Here is a 24,159-nt window from a genome sequence, read left to right on the forward strand (position 1 = left end):
TTGCAGGAATATCACTGTCCTCCTGGTGTCTGACTCCAGACCTATCACTGTCACAATCATGGCATTGGTTTTGTCATATTTTGACCTCAAACACAAACAAATGAAAAAATCTAATGCACCGTTCATGCTACATGTACATATACAGGACGCAGAGGCGATTTACATTTTATGCAGGACATTTCTTGCTGAACAAGTTACACATGCAAAACATACACAAATCCCCGTTTTCAGAATTTCATTCCCTGTTTGATCTGTTAATTTTCAGCTGGCTCAGCAGAGAGCACAGAAGAGGAGGAACGTGCACTATCTTGCATCATGGACTCCACTCGGCTTTGTTGGCTGTAAAATTACTTAGGCTTTCTTTACTTTCTTTAGAGACGTAAACCAAATAATTATGTCAAGAATGTTATAAAAAATTATGCTAAGTTGCTGCTTTTTGGAAATAATGCGACCGCAATCTATGGGAATTTATTAAGAAAAAACAATTTTTTGGGGCTGAAAATTTTACTGAAATGGATCATCAATGTCTGTCAACGTCTGTCAATGAAAAAATCATTTTTTTTATTGTAGAGATCTTGTAATACTCATTGAAGATGTGTTTTGTCACATTAGACTTGACAAACACTTTTTTGATCAGTGCCAAAGAGTGTATCTTAAATATTTTGTTGTTCATGTTCGTGTCCTGTGTTGCCCTCCGCTTGTTTGCAACTCTGTGTTAATTTATGCTGCTCCTGCTTGACTGGTCAATATTGAAGTGAACTGGTTGTGTTTGTAGATCATCTGTTATGGAATAGTGCATAAAGGCCAAAGTTTTAATAGATAGAAAGGTATCTTGTTTATAACTGCAGATAATATTTAATAGAATTTTGGTTGAAGATGTGTTAATATAATGATTAACTAATAATATAAACTTTGAACATCTATCATGCACTGTATGTAAATTGTTTAAACTCAACACACAGGCTTTCAGAAAGTGATTTACATCATTCCTCACATCTCTGCGAACATGGTGTGGATTTCACAGAAGAGCCTCCACCAGTCTCAGTCAAGTCTAATTCCTTTTCATCTGTCTCAGAAGTTAACAGCGATTTCAGTTATTAACCTGCACCAACTCAGATAGCCTTAGCCAAACAGTCCAAGTCTTAACCAAGCCTTCAGCGATAGCATCACAGTGTTGGAGTAGAAAAGAAGCACTCCCATTAGATGTCCCGCTAGATAAATACACTAATGGGCTGCTGGGGGCATGATTGGTCGTTTGGCCTGACGCTTCCATCAGATCTGATCTTAGGGTCACTGCCATGAATCAAGCAGCACTGCGACATCATTGGTCATCCTGACAGCTGAACAAAACCCAGCAACTGGGGAGGGACAAATGCTCTAATGGAGCCAGATTAGGATGGGTGTGCTTTGTAACCCATGCTGGCACTATGAGAGTTGCACAGTTAGAAGTGTGTGGCCAGTGACTTTCTTATGAAATATCTGAGCAAAGCACCATGTACCAGTAGTGCTGTGACACTGTGTGTGCTGGTCTGCACTCCTCTTTGTATTTTAAATTTTTATGATGCGTGACTATGTGAGTGCAAAGCCTGGTGATGTGGTAGTAGTGGGCCTGATAAGAGGCAGATAAGGCTTCAAAGCTAATGGTTTCCACTAATGAGAAAACTGGCTGTGATTATGACAAATAGGTGGAGAGCAGCAGGCTAAGCAGCGACACACAGCAGCTATTGTTAAGCAGCCGAGCCTCAGCATCTCATTTCACCTCCTCCTGATAGACCTCCACTTTTTCCTCCACTACACCTCCTCTTTTTTATGCAGTACTTGTCCTCCTTTCCTGATCTAGTTCCTCCTCTACATCCAGTAGACCTTCTCCTTTCTACCCAACAGACTGGCTTCATTCACTTCTGGTTTTCTTCCTGTTCTGGACTTCCTCCACTCTTTCCTGTAGGCTTAACTCCTTCCTTCATAGACCGCCACCTGTCCTCCTTATAGTTGTCCAACAGTTTTACTAATCTATGGGTTAAAAAGATTCAAAGCTGCGTAAGGCACCTTGTAGAATGCTTACAATCCATAGTGCTATTGAGCAATGTTTTATGAGTGAGTCATAATCACAAGACTGAAAATCCACACACTCAAGAGATGTGACACACAAACCTGCTACCAGTTTTGAAAGGCCCCAGTTGTAAAATAATTGAAGTATATGTGTTGATAATCTGATGAAGGCAGGCTTTTGAAGGCAAGCTCAGATAAGTGTAAATTGGTTGGATCTGTCAATGGTGTGAACCAGGATCTTTGAATCACACAGAAAATATCCATTTTTGGGGGGGTCTAGCAGCAAAGCTGCAGACACCCATTGTTTTAGTAGCTTTTCTTGTTATTGTTGATCTACTTTCCACTGCAATTGAAGTCTATGGCAGCCCCATGAATGCTATGGTAAAAAGTTTTGAAATTTGGCACACGTATTCAGGACAGTCCCAGTAGCAAAGTCAAGAATTTTCGTGCCCAAAAAGCGAACTCTCTAGCGCCACCAACACGTCAAAGTTTGAAGTGCATTCACCTGCATAACTTTGGACTGTTGGTCCAAATTTCACAAATTCAGTATCGTTGGAATCCTTGGATAATGATGAGTCCAACACACCCTATGACGTCAATTTCCACCTTACTAGATTTTCCGCCATTTTGGATTTTGTTGAAAACTGTTGCAAATTTTGACCGATTCTCATGACTATCTTGGGACCAATTCACACAAAATTTAGGAGATGGATTTTTCAAGTTTAACTTTACTCACCCTATGACGTCATTTGCGCCATCCTGGATTTTCCGCCATTTTTAATTATATCAAAAACCTTCAAAAGCATTTCAGGTCACCCAGATTGTCTGATTTCCACGGGACTTGACACATAGAATCTTCAGACCAAGCCATAAAAGATATCATGTGTACTTTTTAATTTCACTTCCGTTTGCCCATAGCAGCCAATCAAACTCAGCACCGATACACCAAACAGGTAGTGAGGCTGTATCTCTTCAATGCATTGATATCAATGCCAAACTTGGTGTATGGACTCAAGATGCCTTCCTGAGCAGCCATAGGCTTGCCTGCTATGCTACTAGGCCCCCGTATCGCTGCTTGAAGCTATATTTTTTCTTTAGCTTTAGTTGCAGGTTAAAAAAATAAAGTCAATCTTGGTGGTATCTTTGATATGTTGATTAGAAAAGAATGTACTCTCAGACATTATACAACAGTTTTGATGTCAGTAAGAGTTTTCTCAGAATGTTGGGACATTTTTTGACATCCAGACATACAGGCTTGAATGATTCAAAATTTGCAAAATATGCTCTAAATTTTGTTTTATGGGTCTGTTATTTTTCTAAGAAACAAAAAAAACCACATTATTCAATGCGGCTGCACTTCATGTCACCATCTATCTCACACTGCGTTTTAGCTTGTGTCTCTGTATGGCAACCCTCACATAAAGCCCAGTCTGCTTTGACTGGTCACTAAATTGATCAAAAAGTGTGCAGGGCTGCTGATCGTTCTTTCTTTGGGACTGTGTCAAATGAGCCGCCAACACTTATGCATTAAGTAAATATATTTCAATGTGATGTCATTAAGTCCAAGAAAGAAAGGCAGGAAAGACTTGATGATGGCTCTGTGACACTGTTGACTCCTTGTATGCACAGAATCCATAACACACAATGAACATGACAAAAGAAAATACATTATACTGATCAGAAACAGTAGGGACAGCATTGTGTTGTGTCTTTTTAGTGTGATTTCAATGTTTTCTTTTCTGAAATTTTCTTTTAAGGTGCAATTTTATTAATTACAGTGAGAAATTTCACACAGCCACATCAAAAACGTAGGCTGTACAAAAATCAAGGACACTAAATATTTTCATACAACTGAGAGCAGATATGTCTAAATATTCTGTTGTTTGCATTTTATGTGTAACCAGTCCTTCTAACTTATTGTTTTGTTTTATGATTTTTAACTCTCACCTTCTGCTGCATGGACCATGAAACTGAAGAAAGTAAAAATTGTATTTTCTTTTTCATGATTATTACTTTTATTACTTCATTCTGTCATACCTGCATTTTCATTCGAGGGTATTCTTTAAGATATATAGTCAACACTATTTCTCTAATAGAAATATTTCCTATAAACAATGTACAAAGAAAATTTCAGTTTCAAAAGTTAAAATGAGTCTGCTTTCCCTCAAGCTTGTGTTCCAGAGACGGCATAATCATGTCACACTGCATGTTTTTGATTTGCCCTTCTTACTGCAATAATAATTGGAGCACTCATCTTTGAGCTTGAAGGGTATTAATATAGTTTAATAGCACCAGTTGGAGTATATCAATATTGCTTAACCTCCACCCCACCATTAAAATCTCACCACCACCTTTTAACCTCCCTCCCTCCATCATCCAGTGCTTTCACTCTTCGTCTTGTCCCCCCCACCCTCTCAGCACTCTGCCTTATCCTTTCTTCCATCCCTCTCTTTCCTCCCCCTTCTTCTCAAAACTCATTTCAGCACAAGATTATAAATGGAGCCTTGGGAAAATGGGATAAATCAATTAATCATTTGTAGCTGTGTAGCTTAATGAGTGAACTGAGGTGTCATAATTAGTTCTCCCAGTATCAATCATTATAGTGCAAGTTTGCTGATAAACAGGCAGCTGATGAGAGTGTAGACTGGCTGGGAGTCTCCCACTGTTGCTGTTGGGAAATCACATGATAAGAGGAGAACTAAATATGCATTAATGAGCTGAAGTTTACACAATCATATTTCTACTCTCCAGTTGCATCCAAATGTTGTCTTTCTATTTGAAAGCCTTCAGCAGACTGCATCATCATCGTCATCTTCATGTAATATAAACACTGGCAGCCTATTATAGAAAATCATAATGTGAATGTGAAAATCTATGCAGCTGGTGTTTGTTAGGATTACTAGATCATTTTCATAACTTCAGTCTTAAAAATACACATGGTAACGGAACCTTTCCAACATTACATTTAAATGACAAAACTTTTAAAAACGTTTAATTTTCCTCCAATCTAAGTTGATCAAATCACACTCCTAAAACCTTCAGATGTTACATGGATGCAAAATGCAATACTGTCAGTTAAAAAACAAAATTACTGCAATCAGGCATGTACAAAAGACAAAATCTGTACCATTCATGTAGGAAGTGGTACTTGTCACAATCATGCATGGCTGTGTTGTGTTTTGGGTCCGAGTCTTAGGTGGGCTCGCAGGTGTTCCCGAGTGTCTTGGGCGGAGCCTGGTTTGCTCCTGCCACCACACCTGCTCCTCGTTAAGACGGCCTTATAGGAGCCGCAGGAGCAACCAGTCTTCGCCAGATCGTCTCACTAACTTAGTGGTAAATTGGCTCACTCTATGTTCGGTCATAGTGATCTCCTAGTGGTTTTTGACTTATTCTTGTCCTCTCAGTTTCTGCCTGCCTCGACCAGTTGTTCCTATTCCCTGGTGCCAACCTGTACCTGACTCTCCGTACTCTGGATATCCCTGGATATAATTAGCTGACAAATGCACTTAGGTGGGTTTGTTGATCTAATTCAATCTGGGCTGACCCACAGTATGTATCTGAAGTGTCTGTGCGTTGAGCCTCCTTCATCAGTGTCTGTACAAAGCGCCCCAGCAGAGGTTGAAACTGTTTATTAAAGGCCCCACTGTGAGGAGTTAAGATAACTTGTGTATATATAACACTGAATATTTAGAGTGGGCAAGGCGGTGTGTGTCAAAAAGAAAAGGGTCAGGAAGAAGGTCACAGACTCATATCTATGTGTGGGCGTGTCTGTCTATGTGCATGCATGTGTGTGTGACAGACATGCTAATGGTCTCTCTAACATAGAAAATGCCCCAGTGAGCAGCCTAACTTACTGAAATCACAACCTCAGCGCTAGAAACCATTATCACACTCATTTACATAAAGACTCTTTCAAATAGGCTCCTGAAAGCCAGGACATGCCTCCACCTCCTGCCCGAATGGGTGTGTATTTTAGACCCATATTCTTTTAAGATTTGGGTTAACAAAAAATTAAGTCTAACCCCCGTTGCTTCCCATCAATATCCAGCACCCTGTCCTCTCAAACCAATCTCAGTGATATATGCACAGGGTGTGCCATAAAATGGAGTAACACTGGCAGAAATGGCCACACACACAATCTCCACACTGTGGATGGTAACAAGCCATTAATGAACCCTTAATTGATGAGCTCATTAAGATTTGTTATTAGAGAAATTGATTTCAAATAGTCACTTTAATCTGCTGGCCATGAAGAAACAGGCCACAATGCAAATTGAAGCTGCTAAAGTACATAATGGAGCAAGTAATTCATAGATTTCACTTTCACTAATTAATATTTAGAGAGTGGTGGAGATTGTCTGTGTGAGTGTGTGTGCGTGTGTGTGTATTTGCATGTGCATGTACTTTCTGACAGTGTTATTGTGAGTCCATTATATATCTCTTGTTATTGATAATGAGCTTTATTCCAAGGAAACCTATTACTCATTAACAATGTGTATGTGAGTATTGGATATGCTTATTTATGTTGGGTTGGGTTTGGTAATCACCAACAATTTATGTTTTGGGTTGAACTTAAAATGATCTGGTCAGACTGAAGTTACGCTATTGAGTGACAGCAGACAAATTGGGATTTTGGGCCCTTTTTGTAACTTCCACTGGGCCAATTCATGGTTTCTTCGTGGTTTCAACGTCCTTGTCTGCACACATTTGTAGACTCAAAATCGCAGCAGTGGATTTAGATGTACTTCTCCGCATACTACATTGAGGGGAATGCTCATACAGACCTTCACAAATGAGCACAAGCAAACCAGTTGGCGACATCCTGGCTGTAGGATGGAGCTGTAGTTTGTTGTAGAAATGAACGACTATGATACAGAAATCCTATCAGAACTCTGAACTTAGTTAGTTGTGTTTGCAGTTTTGTGGCCGCTTCTAGTCCCATACCTAGTGGACTGAAGATGAATGTAGTCCATGAATCTGTTTCGTTTAGGAACTGATATCATAAAAATGACATCAGTGACAGAGACTGCTCTTCCTGTGGGAACAAGATGTTTTTTGTAGGGTGGAAAGCTTCATTCAAGATTCAAATGTAGTGGGAATATTGGAAATGTTCCAATTTTCCCCCACAAATGTTTGTTTTTGTAGACATGTTTATTTGTTTTTTTTATTTTCACATAGTATTACTTTTTGGCTGTTATACAACCCTTTTGTACATTTGTGATATCTGTAACACTATAGTGTCCTATAATATCTATTTGGGATTTTGTTTTAGTCGTTGTACCTCTCTGTCTTTTGATATTGTTATGCTTTTTGGGTTGAACCATAATTACAACCAAATATTAACCCTGCATATAATATACTATATTTATGGGCTTAAAATGATGAATAATTTTCCGCTTTGTTTACTGCGCAGCAACTGACATTATGCAGTGGCTCTCATTCCTCCACTGATGTTGTCTGAAAGCATTTCTCCTCAGGGGCACGGCTCTGTGTGAACAGGGCTTATTGTGGCAATGCAATAAGTTGATCAATGAGCTTATTTATCAAAATACACATACACAAACACACAGATCTTCAGCTTAACTGGTCATGAACTGAACTGTATGGTCTGTTCTTCAGCCAAAGAAAACCATTTAATCTCATCTATTTTTTTCATCTGTCAGGAAAGGAATTCACACAGACATACTAACAGACACACACAAACAGGCACACACAAGCACATAGTATATAATTCAAGTGTTAGTGTTGGTATTAGCCAGAGTGGGGCAGGTACTTAACACTGAAAAGACCGAAATCACTTCCCAAGGGAGCTTTTATATAGGGTGTGAGTATGAGTGTGTATGTATGTGTTGGCTGTTAGATAGTACTATTGTCAGCATTCTAGCTTTCTGATTTCCGTGTGTGGCTTAAGCTGGAGGAAGTGTGTTAGAAGGTGTGTGGCACTCGCTTATGCCCCCTGCGTTGATCTAATGTGGAGAATTGGCTGCTGCTGTATTGAATCAGACTGGGGCACATATTGTTCGGCTGCAGAGGATTACACGTTTAGCAGCTAGTGATCTGGCTTCAGTTATAACGCCTCTCACTGAGCGAAGCAGCTCTTATCAGTGAGCCGGAGCACAGTCTCTGCCACATTCACAAGTCACCAATACACTTTAATTGAATTTCTTTTTAGAGACAGAGAGGCTCAGACGGCTCATGGCATTCCATTTACCACCTCCCTTGTCAACGTTTAGATCCCTCACCCCTTTTTCCTCCCCAAAAGAGGAGGCACCGTTGTGCTACAAAAGGAAACTTGCAAATACCATATTTATCTCTGTTCCTTCTCTCTCCCTCTCTTCCCCCACTCTCCTATCCATGTCAGTTATTATATCATTTCAATGAATACTCGCCAGGAAATGGGCTTATCTCAGTGGCAAATATCTTTTTCTTTCAGGCGTTGATTTAGTGTGTTGAAAGCGCACAGCGAGGACAGGCAGACTGTCAACTCGGCGCAGCAGTAAAGCAATGATGCTATCTGTTGAAAGCTGAAATACTGATGAATGGACAGACAGGTGGGAGGATGAAGAGACAGAGGAGGGATAGTGAGAATAAAGAAACGGGATATGGATGGGAAAGGATGAGGGTGGAAAGAGAATAAGGAAGGGCTGAGGGAGGAAAGAAAAGATGTGACTATAAGCAGTTATAAAAAGAGAGACAATGAGTGAAAATATATGGGGGAAGGAGAGTAAAGAGTGAGAAAAGAGGAGTGAGGAGAGCCAAGACATCCAGATCACCTCTCACGTTCTTGCTGCATGTTTTTGTTGTAGTTGTTTGTTCTGGAGGTTTGATGATGAATCCTTGCAAGACCTTCTGTCAGATCCACACCAGCCTGTCAGCACAAGCAGGACAAGTGCTCGGTACACCAGGCTGTTTGAAGTAGCTTATTTTCCCTTTGGGTCAGAAGCCACATTTCAAATAAGCATAATTTGTCAAAGCCAAAATAAATAAATAATAAATAAACAGATGAATAAACAGTTTCCAATCCGATAAAATCTGAGCAGAACTTTGCAATGGTTGTTGGGGAATTTTCATTGTATATGGTAAAAATGGCTCTCAACAAAAACTTATGAAGCAAGCTTTTCAACTCCAGTGCAGCAGACCTATTCAGCGACTTCCTTCAAAGGGTCAGATGTGAAAAATATCAAGTGTAAAAGATCTGACCAGTTTAGGTAGGGACTTTTAAACAATGCACATGACATTTTTCTTACTTTCTACAAATTGAAATTCAGAAACTGTGTACTGAAAAGTACAGTAAATAAGAACACAGTTTTGGAATTGTTGACATAAAGGAATGCTTTTTGATTACTGTGATGTAGCCTTTAATGTTTTTTCTCTCAGTTTGATGTTCCGTTCTTTTTATTCTCCTAAAACTTTTTTTTCACATTCTTTGCTGACTCCCAGCTCCAGATTTGTCAGTAGATCATGAAGCTGCAGGAGCTTCAGCATAAGGTGTCCTACAAAAGAGAACCCATCATTCAGCACCAGCTTTCTCTGGAGAAGAAAATTGTGGATCTGTTCACAAACCTCCTGAAGAGGTACTTGAAATGATGAATGTCTGCTCTTTATCTGCTCAAAAGATTCCATGCTAAGAGTTTGATTTACAAATGACACAGATGTGCAGTTATTTAGCAAATGTGATGATGTTTAAACTATGCTTTTTCTGTAAATGAATGCTGTGAGATACTCTCAAAACATGTAGTTTGTTTGTAAATCTGTGTATTACAGGGAGCTCCAGGACTGAACCGATTCAATTTTATGTTTTTATGAGCTGTATACAGCACCATGAGAAGTCTTAAATATGCTTAGTATTTTTGGAGTTAATACATACTGTCTTTAGAGTGTTGTGTGGAGGCAAAATGATACACAGACTTAATTTTGGTGCTGGAATTGTTAAGACCTGTTCAGGGTGTACCCTGCCTGTGAGGAACTGAGCTGGTCAAGCACGGGAACGCAGATAGATTAAAAAAAGAAACGGGTTTTATTTACCCAAAGAACATAATATCAGGGCCTTGATAATTTAACACAGAAACCATACTAACTTAACAAAGAACCAAACTGACCTAACAAACAAGAAACAAAGGAGAACTTAAATACTGGCTGATCAGACCAATTTTCAACACAAGAGGGGTAACACATACTAACAAATAAACAGAACCTAACAGTTAATAATCACTCAAACAAAGAATTAACAAAATGACAAAATACACAAATTACTCGTAAATCTAAAGGAATACATCTTAACATCAAAAGGACTTAAACTACACTGTGTCCCCCCCTGATGAAGCTGCCTTGGTACAGGCTCATTGCACTTCCTGTGCATGTGGCTTTGCCTGCAGCTTGTGCTCACTTTTGACCCCCCAGCTCTCACATGGCTCCCCCCAGCACTGATAGAAGAAAATAAAACAGGTTTAACATATCAAACAAATTTAACAAAGTTGAAAATACAATTAGATCTAAATGTGCACGCTTACAAACAGAAATAATGTATTTCAACTTAGTTTAAACAAATATGTAAACAAAATGATATCAAGAAATACACATAACATAACTGAAAGTGTTGGTGCATGGGGTTACCGAGTATTTAGCTGTGCGGCTGTGGGTGCAGCGGTCACACTGCCTCTCGCCCAATGGCAGATGGGATAGACTCCAGCAGAGGTGCTGGATTAAGAGGGTATGGAAAATGGATGGCGGTGTTAATATATATTCATTATTAATTGCTTTGTTTGGATTGTTGATTTAGGTGTAAATGATGAGATTCAGTGATCAGGCTGGTCTTGACTTTGTGTGGTGGAATGTGCGTTTATGCCCAGCAAGCTGTCTGGAAAATATGGGGAAGCCTGTAGGTCGTATTTTAGAGGTTTTAATTGCTTAGTGGTTTTATCAATAAATCTGCTGATTGTTGTGAATTTGCTCTTGTTTCTTTGATAATAACGTTTATAAATTAATTCAATACTTCTTTGTCTAATGTGATGGACGCTTTCAGTCATTCCTTCATATCTGTTCAGTTAGTTTCTGTAATACTAGTGTTAAGTCAATAGTGACACAATAGCATGTAGGTCTAGTGCCATACGTTTTTTGATAGCATTTGGTTTTCAGTAAAATTCATAATTCATCAATGATCAGACAATGTTTTTCTAGTCCAGAGGAGTGTTTGTGTCTAAACTGTGAAGACTGTTGTGGTGAACCTTTGATGTGAATATTGACCAACGCTCCTGACTAACATCTGATGGATTTTAATCACTGCAGTTGTGCAACATTAAATTCAATTCAGTTTTATTCATATAGCGCCAAATTACAACAATTGTTATCTCAAGGCACTTAAATGATATAGTCCAATTCAAGCCAATTGGATCAAATTCAAATTCATTCATATAGAGCCAATTCAAGAAACAATATCCTATCCTAAGGAAACCAACAGATTGCACCTAAACTTGTCTTCAGTCCAATCTCCCATCCTGAGCGTCCCTGTGGCGACTGTGGAAAGGAACGACTCCCTTTTAACAGGAAGAAACCTCTGGCAGAACCAGAACCAGGAAGAAACCTCTGGCAGAACCAGACTCAGGAAGGGTGGCCATCCGCCTCGACCAGCTGGGGTTTGAGAAGACAGAAAAGAGGGAAAAGAGGGGGGAAAACACCATAACACCATTCAAAGGATACCTGTTGGAACAAGTTAATAACTACAATGATGTCACATGGACATAAAATCATTTGAGAAATTAAACAGGGGGAAAAAGAGAGCAAAGTGAGGAAAGGTGTGACAGATGAGGTCCCCCAGCAGTCTAAGCCTATAGCAGCTTAACTATGGGATGTTTCAGGATTACCTGAGCCATCCCTAACTATAAACTTTATCGAAAAGGAAAGTTTTAAGCCTAATCTTAAAAGTGGAAAGGGTGTCTGCTTCCCGGACATTTACTGGCAGCTTATTCCACAAGAGAGGGGCCTGATAACTGAAGGCTCTACCTCCCATTCTACTTTTAGAAACTCTGGGAACAACAAGTAAACCTGCAGTTTGGGAGCAAAGTGCTCTGTTAGGGAAATATCTTACAATGAGATCTTTAAAATATGATGGAGCTCGGTCATTAAGAGCTTTATATGTGAGAAGAAGAATCTTAAATTCTATTCTAAATTTAACAGGGAGCCAATGAAGAGAAGCTAAAACTGGAGAAACATGATCTCTCCTGTTAGTTCTCATCAGAACTCTGGCTGCAGCATTTTGGATCAGCTGGAGGCTTTTCAGAGAATATGTGGGACAGCCCAATAATAAGGAATTACAGTAGTTCAATCCTGAAGTAACAAATGCATGAACTAGTTTCTCTGCATCACCCTGAGACAGGATGTTCCTGATTTTAGCAATATTACGAAGGTGAAAGAAGGCAGTCCTAGAAACCAGTTTTATATGTGCGTCAAATGTTAAATTCTGGTCAAAAATAACTGCAAGGTTCCTCACTGTAGAACTAGAAGCCAAGGAAATACCATCTAGAGTAATTATTAAACTAGTCAATTTCTCGCTGAAGCGCTCAGGTCCAAAGAGAACAACTTCAGTTTTGTCTGATTTTAAAAGCAGACAGTTCTGAGTCATCCAGGTCTTTATGTCTTTAAGACAGGCTTGTAGTCTGACCAACCTATTGGTTTCATCTGGTTTCGTAGATAAGTACAGCTGAGTATCATCAGCATAACAATGGAAATGTATGCCATGCTGTCTAATAATGTTACCTAATGGAAGCATGTATAAAGTAAAAAGAATCAGTCCAAGCACAGAACCCTGAGGAACTCCATGGCTTACTCCGATGAGTGAGGAAGATTCTTCATTTACAAGAACAAACTGGAATCTATCAGATAAATATGACTTAAACCAGCCTTAATGCAGTTCCTTTAATCCCAACAACATGTTCAAGTCTCTGTAACAGAATGCTGCTGATTGGGTAATTGCATCAATAAACATCTTAATGAATAAATTGATGCTGTCCTTTTAGATTGAGACATTACAGCAGCAGCCTTGTGTGCAGATGACTACATAATGACAGTTTTTGATGGGCCTTGTATCTAATGGTCAGGCTGGAACCTGAAAGCATACAGAAGATAAAAACACTCATATTTGATCACATACACAGATTTGTGGTTTATGTATGCATTTGTGTGTGTCAGAGACATCCCTGGTCAGAGACACTGAAGTCTAACATGGTTTAACAATGTTACTGTATCAGACCCTGTGCTGCATATTCACACTGACACACACATATGTAGCCCTGCTGATGATGTGTGTGCAGAGGGTTATGGAGTAGAGCAGCTATTTTTCTTTTTCACTGACTGGCCGAGTGGCCCTGAGACACACATTCACACAGACACACAAATACACAGCATGCATATACACACATATATGCAGCCATCTCATCTTGGCTGAATAATTCCATTTGTCTGGTCCAGCAAGCAGTTGGCTAACACCATGAATTATTACAATCCCATAAGGTATCTGGGGTACTGCAGCACTGGGAGGCCTTTGTGTGTGTGTGTGTCTGTGTGTGTGGTGGGGTGCGCGTGTGTGTGTGGGTGGGTGTGTCCAGGACTGAGTGAGTATTTCATTTTCCATGGTAACTTAAAAGGAAGATGGAGGCCAAATAGAAACGGACACCCACACACACACTCGCACACACAGACATGCACACACACGCACACACACGCTCTTCCTCTCTACCTTATCGGAGTGTGTGTATCTTCTATCTTCAAATAATGTTTTGTCTCTTTCCTTTGTGCTATCATGGAACTACAAATGGAAAAACGGCATCTCATTCCTCTCTCTGGGGTTTTTTAGCAGCTAATTTTTTTTGCACGGGGTCATGTGTGTGTTTGCGTGTGCGCATGGGTGTGTGTGTGGTCGTTGCGGGTGGCACAGTAACAGTGCCAGACACATGGCCATTTCTCTCTCTCTCTGACCATGTTGAACATTGCCTGGAAAGATCATCGGAGCAAAAAATGGATTTCATTTCAGCCCATATTATAGGATTTAAAGTACAGCAGGCCCTCTGTAATCTGAGAAGCCTTTGTATTATTTTGCACTGATTGAAGCAGAGTTTTTGAAGTGATGGCAGAGTTTTTTTTCTAATCTGAAGTGAAATGGAGCTGGTGCAGCAATAGAGAAGGAGTTCTTCTGAGTGTGACACTGCTTCGGGGAATGTGAGCTTTTGAGTTTTTTAAAATAAGTGAAGTGATTGCAGATAGTTGTTTGACAGAGTCCAAAGCTAGACAGATAAAGGGGTGTCTTCAGTTCATTGGGCCAACACCACAAGTGCACAGCAGGATTAAATGACCAGATGATTAAATTACCTTCTTTTTTTCTGCTCCTGAGAGGGTGTGTTCCAACCCAAACAGTCCGCATATGTTTTGTGGAGGACAGGGCTTATGACTGTGTTCCATGTGGTGTCGTGTTGGGGGGTTCTTCAGCAGTATGAGGTATCAGCCCTCTTGCTTAGCCATTTGGTTCCTCTATAACCAAGGTGAGAGCTTGGTTCACATTTCACAGTAAGTCAGATGCATTTTTGGCACTCCAGTAACATTTTTGGTTCAGATGTGAATTAATGCTTCCAAGTTCCAAGTCTGACACCGTGGTCCTCAGTCAGAAGAGGGTGGATTGCCCATTCCAGATTAGTAGTGAGTCACTTAAATCATCTGCAGTTATGCTGCAGTTGTACTGGTCTGTCATGGTGAAGAGAGAGATGAGTCAGAAGGCAAAGCTGTCAATTTGCCAGTCTATCATATACCAACCCCCACCTATGGTGACGAGCCATGGGTAGTGACTGAAAGAATGAAATTGCAAATACAAGCAGCAGAAATTAGCTTCCTCTGAAGGGTAGCTGCGTTAATGCTTAGGGGTGTTTTGAGGAGGTCAGTCATCTGGGAGGGGCTTAGAGTAGTGCCACGCTCCTCAGCGTCAAAAGTAGCCAGCTGAGGTGGTATGTTCAACAAGTCAGGATGCCTTCCAGAAGCCTAGCTGGGGAGGTATTTCAGACATGTTCCACTAAGAGGAGGCCAAGAAGGCTGCTTGAGAGATTATATCTCAACAACTCGGTGTCCCCACAGAAGAGCTAGAGGAGGTGGCTGGGGAGAGGGAAGTCTGGGGATCTCTGCTGAGACTGTTGACCCTGCTGCCCAGACCCAGATAAGTGGCAGAAAATGACTGGATGGATGGTAATAGTATAATTTCTTTCTCTTCACTGACTTGAGATCATTTATACTCATGCAGACTGGGATGTGGTGATAGTGAAGGAATAAGCAAATGACTGCATGCAATCACTTGTGAAATTACTTGAAAATAATAATAAACCATCACTGTGATATGTAAAGCATGTGGCTTGATACGAAGTTGTAAGTGTAAAGTTTTCAAGAAAATTTAGAGCAGTAATGATTGATCTCCAACCAAATAGAGGCAGCACAACAGCTCTAAGCCATAAATGTGTACCATAGTTGTAAGTGAACAGCTGTTTTGAAGCCTCAAAGTCAGCACAAGCCCCTTACTGTTACTGTCTGTCATGATCATGGGTTTTGTGTTCTGGTTCAATCACGTCTAATTACTGTCTATTTTATTTTGTAGAGTTACCCATGTTTAATTCTGTTGAGTTTTACTTCTTTCATGTCTAACACCTGGTTTACATTACCGATTGTCTCTCCTGCTGTTCATTTATGATTTTCTCCCTCAGTATATGTATTCATGGGTTTCTGTTGCTCTTTGTGTCATCACTCATGTTACTTCCTCCCATGTATGTATGTATCTATGTAGTGACTTTTCTGTTGCCTCTCAACCGCCTTTTCCTTGTCAGCCAGTTTTTTGTTTCCAGTTTTTTTTTCTCAGTAAGTTCTCTATCAAAGCTTTTGAAACTCACGTCCTCCTGCTGTTGTTGTGCATTTGGGTTCGTGTTTGCCTCTCATGACAGAATGACATGACCACGCCAGGACCCAGTAGGCTCTTCTGTCCACAGCCTTTGGCATATCCAGAGCAAGAGCTGAAGACTGTCACAAGGGGAGAGAAAATTACTCTTTTAGATTATTCTCACCGGCTGGTGGTCACGACTGAGAAGGACCAGCTCCTCAGAGCCCAGCAGGAGCTGGTTCCCGGCACAGTCTTCCAGGACACATCCCAGAGGGGAGCAGAAAAAGTCTCGCTTCCTCTGCTCCCTCAGAGTCTAAGTCAGTGTCCATGCCATAGCCAAAGATAGCGTCCAGCCAAAGCCAAAGCCAGCATCCACACCAGAGCCTAAGCAAGCGTCCATGCCAGAGCCTAAGCCAGCGGCCACACCAGAACTTAATCCAGTGTTCATGCCAGAACCAAAGTCAGCAACCTTGTCAGAGTTACAATCTGTGACACCCTTCCCTCAAATGACCTGACTAGTATTGGCTCATAAGACTGTTAAAACTATTTGTAACACTGTAGCTGGGCCTTCAAGACCGAGGCTGAGCGTGTCGTTTGATCTTCTGCGGGTGCTGCATGCAAGACCATAGCTCCTCTCACCTTGCCTAAGTCATTCTGTGGGTCTACATGATGAGATTAACTCGATTATAGCTATAGTTGGGTTATGCTCCTTATCTGAGGGTAATCATCCTTGGATATATGGTGGTGAATGAATCGCATCACTGGCACAAAGCATGTCACCCTCCAGTACGATAGGTGGCGCTGTACCCATTTTAACTATCGCCAATAGAGCCACTTCCGGTTGACATCTTCATCACCACCAAAAACAACAACACTAAGGCATTCGAGAAAGATGGCGAAAGAAGAGCGAGATGAAACTACGTCCCTCTACGTTTCGTTTATGATGAGCATGGTTATGGCACAAACGCGATGCACAATGGCGCATGCTCCATCGCGTTGTTTATTCTTTCCGACGGCAGCAACAACAACAGTAATATCATCTACTTCGACTTCCGGGTGGTGATCCCGGAAAAAAATCTTGAGCATGCGCAGAATGCTCAATCCGATCCACTGCCATCTACATGCATGTTCAGTGTACATTTGGTTCGAGTTATCTCAGGGTCTTAATTCGATCGCGAGTAACACGATCCGATCCGTTTTTTTGTCGGATTAAGGTGTCTACATGAAGTGAATAACTCAATCTTATTGTAATTTAGCCATCAATCCGATCTGAAGGCACTCATGTAACCCCACTATCAGAGGCTGTGTCTGTATCTGCATTAGAGATTCAGTTGTCAGTGCTCCAGTCCTCTGCTGAAGTCTAAGCCCTAGTCCACGCTGCCTGCGTTAGCGCCTGCTGCTTCTTAGTCATTGGTACCCACAGTGCTGGTCCATGTTCCTGAAGGGTTTCAGGAATAGGACAATCATCCGTTTGCTCCTGAGAGGGTCCCGTAAAGGGTCGCATTTCTGCTTGCTGCTGAGGGGGTCCTGGAGAGGGATGCTCCTCCATGTGTTTCAGAGGGGGCCCGGTTGGTTTTTGATTTGTTGGTCCTGATTGCTGTTCCTGTGACCGAGGGGGGCTCCTGCTCCCCAGACATCCAGCCGCCCACCTAAAAGGCTCCTGCTTTGCCTGGCTGTCTCCCAGTGATGTCCCAGCTCCTTCTTTACTGGATGTCTGGCAGTCCGCTAGGCTGTCTGCCACAGAGGTCCCTGCCCCTTCGTCTCTGGACATCTGGCAGTCTGTCTGGTTGTACATCAGAGAGGTCCCTGCTCCTTCGTAGCTGGGTGTCCTGTCATCCACAGGTGGAACCTCCGCCTTTCCAGTCCTGCCTTCCTGTCTGTCGGCTGCCACTTTGTTGGTCCTGCCTTCCCCTCTGCTGATCTCCTGCCAGGGCCCCAGAGAGGTTTGTGTTTCGTCGGTACGTCCAGCGTCTTGCCCGGTCCCCAAAGGGGCATTTGTTAACTAATATTAACTTTAATTCTATATTAGACTCTATTGGATTTTCTCAAAGTGTTCACAGACCTACTCACTGCCTTAATCATACCCTTGACCTTGTGCTGACTTATGGCATTGAGAGTGAACAGTTAACAGTGTTCCCTCATAACCCTGTCTTGTCTGACCATTTTTTAATAACTTTTGAATTTACATTACTTGACTACACGGTTTCTGAGAAGAATTCTACATATAGAAGGTGTCTGTCAGAGAATGCTGTAACCAGATTTAAAGAGTTGATTTCATCATCCTTTTCTTCACTGCCATGTGCTGATATGACACAGGATGGCTACCTAAATTTTACTCCAGTAGAACTTGACTCTCTTGTTGACAGCACTACAGCTTCAATGCGTACAACACTGGACAATGTTGCCCCTCTGAAAAGGAAGGTAATCAGTCAGAAGAGGTTGGCTCCTTGGTATAATTCACAGCTGCGTGCGTTAAAGCAGACTGCAAGAAAGCTGGAGAGACAGTGGCGTTCCTCTAATTTAGAAGAGTCTCAATTAGTCTGGAAAGATAGTTTAATAACGTATAAGAAAGCACTTCGTAAAGCTAGAACTGCGTATTATTCATTATTGATAGAAGAGAATAAGAATAATCCCAGGTTTCTTTTCAGCACTGTTGCCAGGCTGACAAAGAGTCCGAGCTCTGTTGAGCCATGTATTCCTTTAACTCTCAGCAGTGATGATTTCATGAGATTCTTCATCAATAAAATTGTTTCTATCAGAGAGAAGATTAATGGAATCCTTCCCATTATTATCACTGATGTATCATCAAGTAGAGCAGCTTTAGAAGTATCTTTCGAACCTGAATTGTATTTAGACAGCTTCTGTCCAGTTGATCTTTCTGAGCTAACAACAGCAATAGTCTCTTCTAAACCATCAACTTGTATGTTAGACCCAATCCCAACCAGACTGTTCAAGGAGGTTTTCCCCTTAATTGACACTTCCATATTGGATTTGATCAATCGGTCTTTGTTGACAGGATATGTACCTCAGACTTTTAAGGTTGCTGTAATTAAACCTTTACTTAAAAAACCTACTCTTGATTCAGAAGTGTTGGCTAATTATCGACCTATATCCAATCTCCCTTTTTTGTCCAAAGTTCTTGAAAAAATAGTTGCAGTTCAACTTTGTGATCATTTACATAGAAATAATCTGTTTGAAGAGTTTCAGTCAGGATTCAGAGTGCATCATAGCACAGAAACAGCACTGGTGAAAGTTACCAATGATCTCCTGTTAGCCTCTGATAGCGGACTTGTTTCTGTGCTTGTCCTGTTGGATCTCAGTGCTGCATTTGATACGATCGATCACAGCATTCTGTTACAGAGACTTGAACATGTTATTGGGATTAAAGGAACTGCATTAGGCTGGTTTAAGTCATATTTATCTGATAGATTCCAGTTTGTTCTTGTAAATGAGGAATCTTCCTCACACGTTGGAGTAAGTCATGGAGTTCCTCAGGGTCCTGTGCTTGGACCGATTCTTTTTACTTTATACATGCTTCCATTAGGTAACATTATCAGACAGCATGGCATAAATTTCCATTGTTATGCTGATGATACTCAGCTGTACTTATCTATGAAACCAGATGAAACCTACAGGTTGGTCAGGCTACAAGCCTGTCTTAAAGACATAAAGACCTGGATGACTCAGAACTGTCTGCTTTTAAATTCAGACAAAACTGAAGTTGTTCTCTTTGGACCTGAGCGCTTCAGGGAGAAATTGTCTAGTTATATAGTTACTCTAGATGGTATTTCCTTGGCTTCTAGTTCTACAGTGAGGAACCTTGGAGTTATTTTTGACCAGAATTTATCATTTGACGCACATATAAAACTGGTTTCTAGGACTGCCTTCTTTCACCTTCGTAATATTGCTAAAATCAGGAACATCCTGTCTCAGGGTGATGCAGAGAAACTAGTTCATGCATTTGTTACTTCAAGATTGGACTACTGTAATTCCTTATTATTGGGCTGTCCCACATATTCTCTGAAAAGCCTCCAGCTGATCCAAAATGCTGCAGCCAGAGTTCTGATGAGAACTAACAGGAGAGATCATGTTTCTCCAGTTTTAGCTTCTCTTCATTGGCTCCCTGTTAAATTCAGAATAGAATTTAAGATTCTTCTTCTGACATATAAAGTTCTTAATGACCGAGCTCCATCATATCTTAAAGATTTAATTGTAAGATATTTTCCTAACAGAGCACTTCGCTCCCAAACTGCAGGTTTACTTGTTGTTCCCAGAGTTTCTAAAAGTAGAATGGGAGGTAGAGCCTTCAGTTATCAGGCCCCTCTCTTGTGGAATAAGTAAATGTCCGGGAAGCAGACACCCTTTCCACTTTTAAGATTAGGCTTAAAACTTTTCTTTTCGATAAAGCTTACAGTTAGGGATGGCTCAGGTAATCCTGAAACATCCCATAGTTAAGCTGCTATAGGCTTAGACTGCTGGGGGGCCTCATCTGTCACACCTTTCCTCACTTTGCTCTCTTTTTCCCCCTGTTTAATTTCAAAATTGATTTTATGTACATGTGACATTATTGTGGTTATTAACCTATGTTTCCCTGTTCCAACAGATATCCTTTGAATGGCGTTATGGTGTTTTTCCCCCCTCTTTTCCCTCTTTTCTGTCTTCTCAAACCCCAGCTGGTCGAGGCGGATGGCCACCCTTCCTGAGTCTGGTTCTGCCAGAGGTTTCTTCCTGTTAAAGGGAGTCGTTCCTTTCCACAGTTGCCACAGGCACGCTCAGGACGGGAGATTGGACTGAAGACACATTTCGGTGCAATCTGTTGGTTTCCTTAGCTAGGATATTAATTTTTTGAATTAGCTCTATATGAATTAATTGGATTATGATTACAATGAATTGAATTCCAATTGGCTTGAATTGGACTATATTACTTAAGTGCCTTGAGATGACAATTGTTGTAATCTGGCGCTATATAAATAAAATTGAATTGAATTGAATTGAATTGAATTTGTCTCATCAGTTCCTCCGGCCTGATTACTGATTACTCATCTCATTGTCTTATCTCCTTGTCATGGAGGATAAGGGTTTGAGAATTTTACCCAAGGAAAACGTCAAATAAGTAAGGATTTAACCCTAATCTTCCATTTTAGGGATGAAAACTCTATTTTCTGATTAGCCACCCTCATGCTCATTTAATAAAAATATGTAGATTTTTAATTGACGTATATTTAATTATGGTATCATTTTCAGAAGTATCACCAATATGTTGACCAGCAGGAGTGAATTCAGCTAATGACAGTTCAATAATCTGATGATCCATGGCATGATCCAAATCTTTGCCAAAACCAGGTGTTTTTAATGTATAGGTAAAAGTTCAAAGGTCATCATATTACAAAGCATAAGAGAGGGGGAAGAGAGATTTTATCATCCTGCAGTGAACGTCATTGAACTTATCAAAGTAGATGACATGTTGAATTTCCAAGAACAACATTTGTGGCTCCACCAACAAATAGAAAATTGACTAATAAGAAGGTAAATGGTTCATTATGTTCTCCAATTTGTTGGCTTTAAATCCTCACAAGGTTAGCTGACCATTTCTAAAATAAATAATAAAGAAATTAATTAATTAATTGCGGCTCTAAGAATTTGAATTATAGTACTGGATATAGTGGATTGGTCAACTAAATCTAAACGAAATCCAACAACAGAATAATTAGAATTGGGCTGATAAAGTATTTTCAGACCACTTAACATCTACAGATTACAGTACCCATGGATTATACAGTAGATTTATGTCTGAACAGCACTGTACCAATTTCAAATGCCATTTAATGTATTTGGATATTAAACACACTTCTCTTTAATGACCCCTCAGAGTACATGGATAGATGAATGTTTGAACATGGACCCAGCTGACAGAGGTCTGGTGTCTATGTTATATGATAATATCCAAAGTGTTACCACCACATCACTTAACTGTTTAGCAAGGCTGTGGGAGGAAGAATGAAGAACCACCATTTCAGATGTAAACTGGCAGGAAGCAATTACATTGGTACACTCTTCGTCAATATGTATTTGACATGGGTTACAGCAATTTAAGGTTCTGCACAGGTTACATTTATCTGCAGGTAAGCTATCCAAACTCTACCCTGATTTAGATCCGACTTGCATTAGATGCAGGCAGGACCCAGCTAGCCTCAGTCACATGTTTTGGCTCTGCCCGAATCTGGCTCTATTTTGGACACGTATATTTGATACATTTTCATATATGTGTAATAAAGTTGTCAGTCCCAACCCATTGACTGCATTATTTGGGATTGTCCCTCGGGAAATACCAATAACTGGGAACCAGGCTGAGGCTATAGCATTCTCCACTCTATCCTGGCTCGACGTCTGATACTCCTTAGTTGGAAGAAGGCTACACCCCCCACACTCATAGGCGTTGGGTGGAGGAGATGATGTGTCATCTCAAACTTGAGTATACTGCACGGGGCACTACCGATAGATATTATACAGTTTGGCAACCATTTCTATCGTATTTCGAGGATGAACTTCCTTCCATCAATATAGTCTAGCCCCCCCCCCCTTTGTGTTCAAGTAACTCTGTATATGCAGTTAAGTGTGTATATACTGTATGTGTGTATACTGAGTAATTTCTCTGTTTGATTCTCTTATTTTTTTGTTTATTTAGTTTGTATTACTATCATTTTCTTTTCCCCTTGTCTGGGGTATTGAGTACTACTGTGTGTGTTTAATGTGAAAATTAATAAACATATTTGAATAATAATAATGATGTATTTGGATACTGCCAAATACATTAAAAAGTCGATTGACTGTACTTTTCTAGTCTGTACCATTTGAGTGGTCTAGGCTGACCACTCAAAGCGTTTTCACACTTTTCACACAATATGTCTTAGTCCATATAGGCTACACAGTGCTTTCTTTTAAGCATTCACACGGGGCTAAGTGTCTTGACCAAGGACACTTCGACATGTGACCTGCACTCTAGAAAAATTACACTGGCTCAACTTAAAAAAATTGTTGTAACAATTTGCATTTCTCTTTTTAAGTAATTCCAACTAAGCCATTTATGAGTATTTCCCATGAGACTTTTATAGCTAGGCTAACTCAATTAGTTTAGTACGACCAACATGATTTGTTTTGTCCTCTACAAGCTTAATTATGTTGAACCAACTCAATTTTTATATCAAAGTTTTAGTGTTAATAAGTGGCCAAATTATTATATTTAAGTTGCTATAACTATATTTTACTTCCCTTCTACTCAGACAAGTTGTTACCACAATTTTATTGAGTATAAGTAACTTACTTCACTTAAGTCAGAATAAATAAAACATGGCAATATCAGTTTTACTGTCAAAATGTATTTATTGTAACCAACTTGTACCAACGTGTACATCATGGTCCTGAAGAATGATCCGAAGTTTGGCTTGAGACATTGGAGCATTTGTATGTAAAAACACATCACTTAAAGAATTGTTCCATTTCAATGAAAAATCTGTCACCCTTATGCTGGTGGCAGGTCGAGCAACTTTTTTGAAGCCATAACATTTTTCTGGATATTCAGAGGAAAACAGCTTGCAGCATTTTTCCAAAAAAATGCAACTTTCTAAAATGTGTCCACTGTAGAAGAATTTCAGTAAATCAGGCAACTCTAGACACATCTAGTACAATCACATATAAAATGAGCAACTGCAAGAATATTTGCTCCAGTCAGAGCAATGTATTTGTGCAACAATCCAGACACGGACATGTAGAATTGTGTTATGAGCATAAATGTGTCTTGCACGGCAAGATCATTCTTCAGCTTTTGAACTTTGGGAGGTAGCTCACTTCGACCCATATTTAACATTACCTGCTGAATGAAGGCAAATGTGTTTTTTAAGCACTTCGGGTACTGCAGGTGGAGTGTGTAGGTAAAGCCAAACAAGAGGCACATTGCCTGAGGAAGGTTGGTGAGTCCTTCCATTACAAGGCTGCCCTCAAGGATGATCCCCACTCTTGAGGGGTTTGATTGTGGCAATGCTGGGCTTACAGCACTGGTGTCCTCATAGCAGAGGATTCCCATGGGAATGTCCACAAAGTCTACCTCATTAAGATTCTATAGTGTGAGAAACAAGACAAAAGGAGGATATTCAGGTTAACAGCAATTTGTCTACAATCAGTTGTGTGGGCTTCATAAATATTATGATTTTCCT

Source organism: Leuresthes tenuis, unplaced genomic scaffold (assembly GCF_036924035.1).
Source record: "Leuresthes tenuis unplaced genomic scaffold, fLeuTen1.0.hap1 SCAF_11, whole genome shotgun sequence".
Taxonomy (NCBI): domain Eukaryota; kingdom Metazoa; phylum Chordata; class Actinopteri; order Atheriniformes; family Atherinopsidae; genus Leuresthes; species Leuresthes tenuis.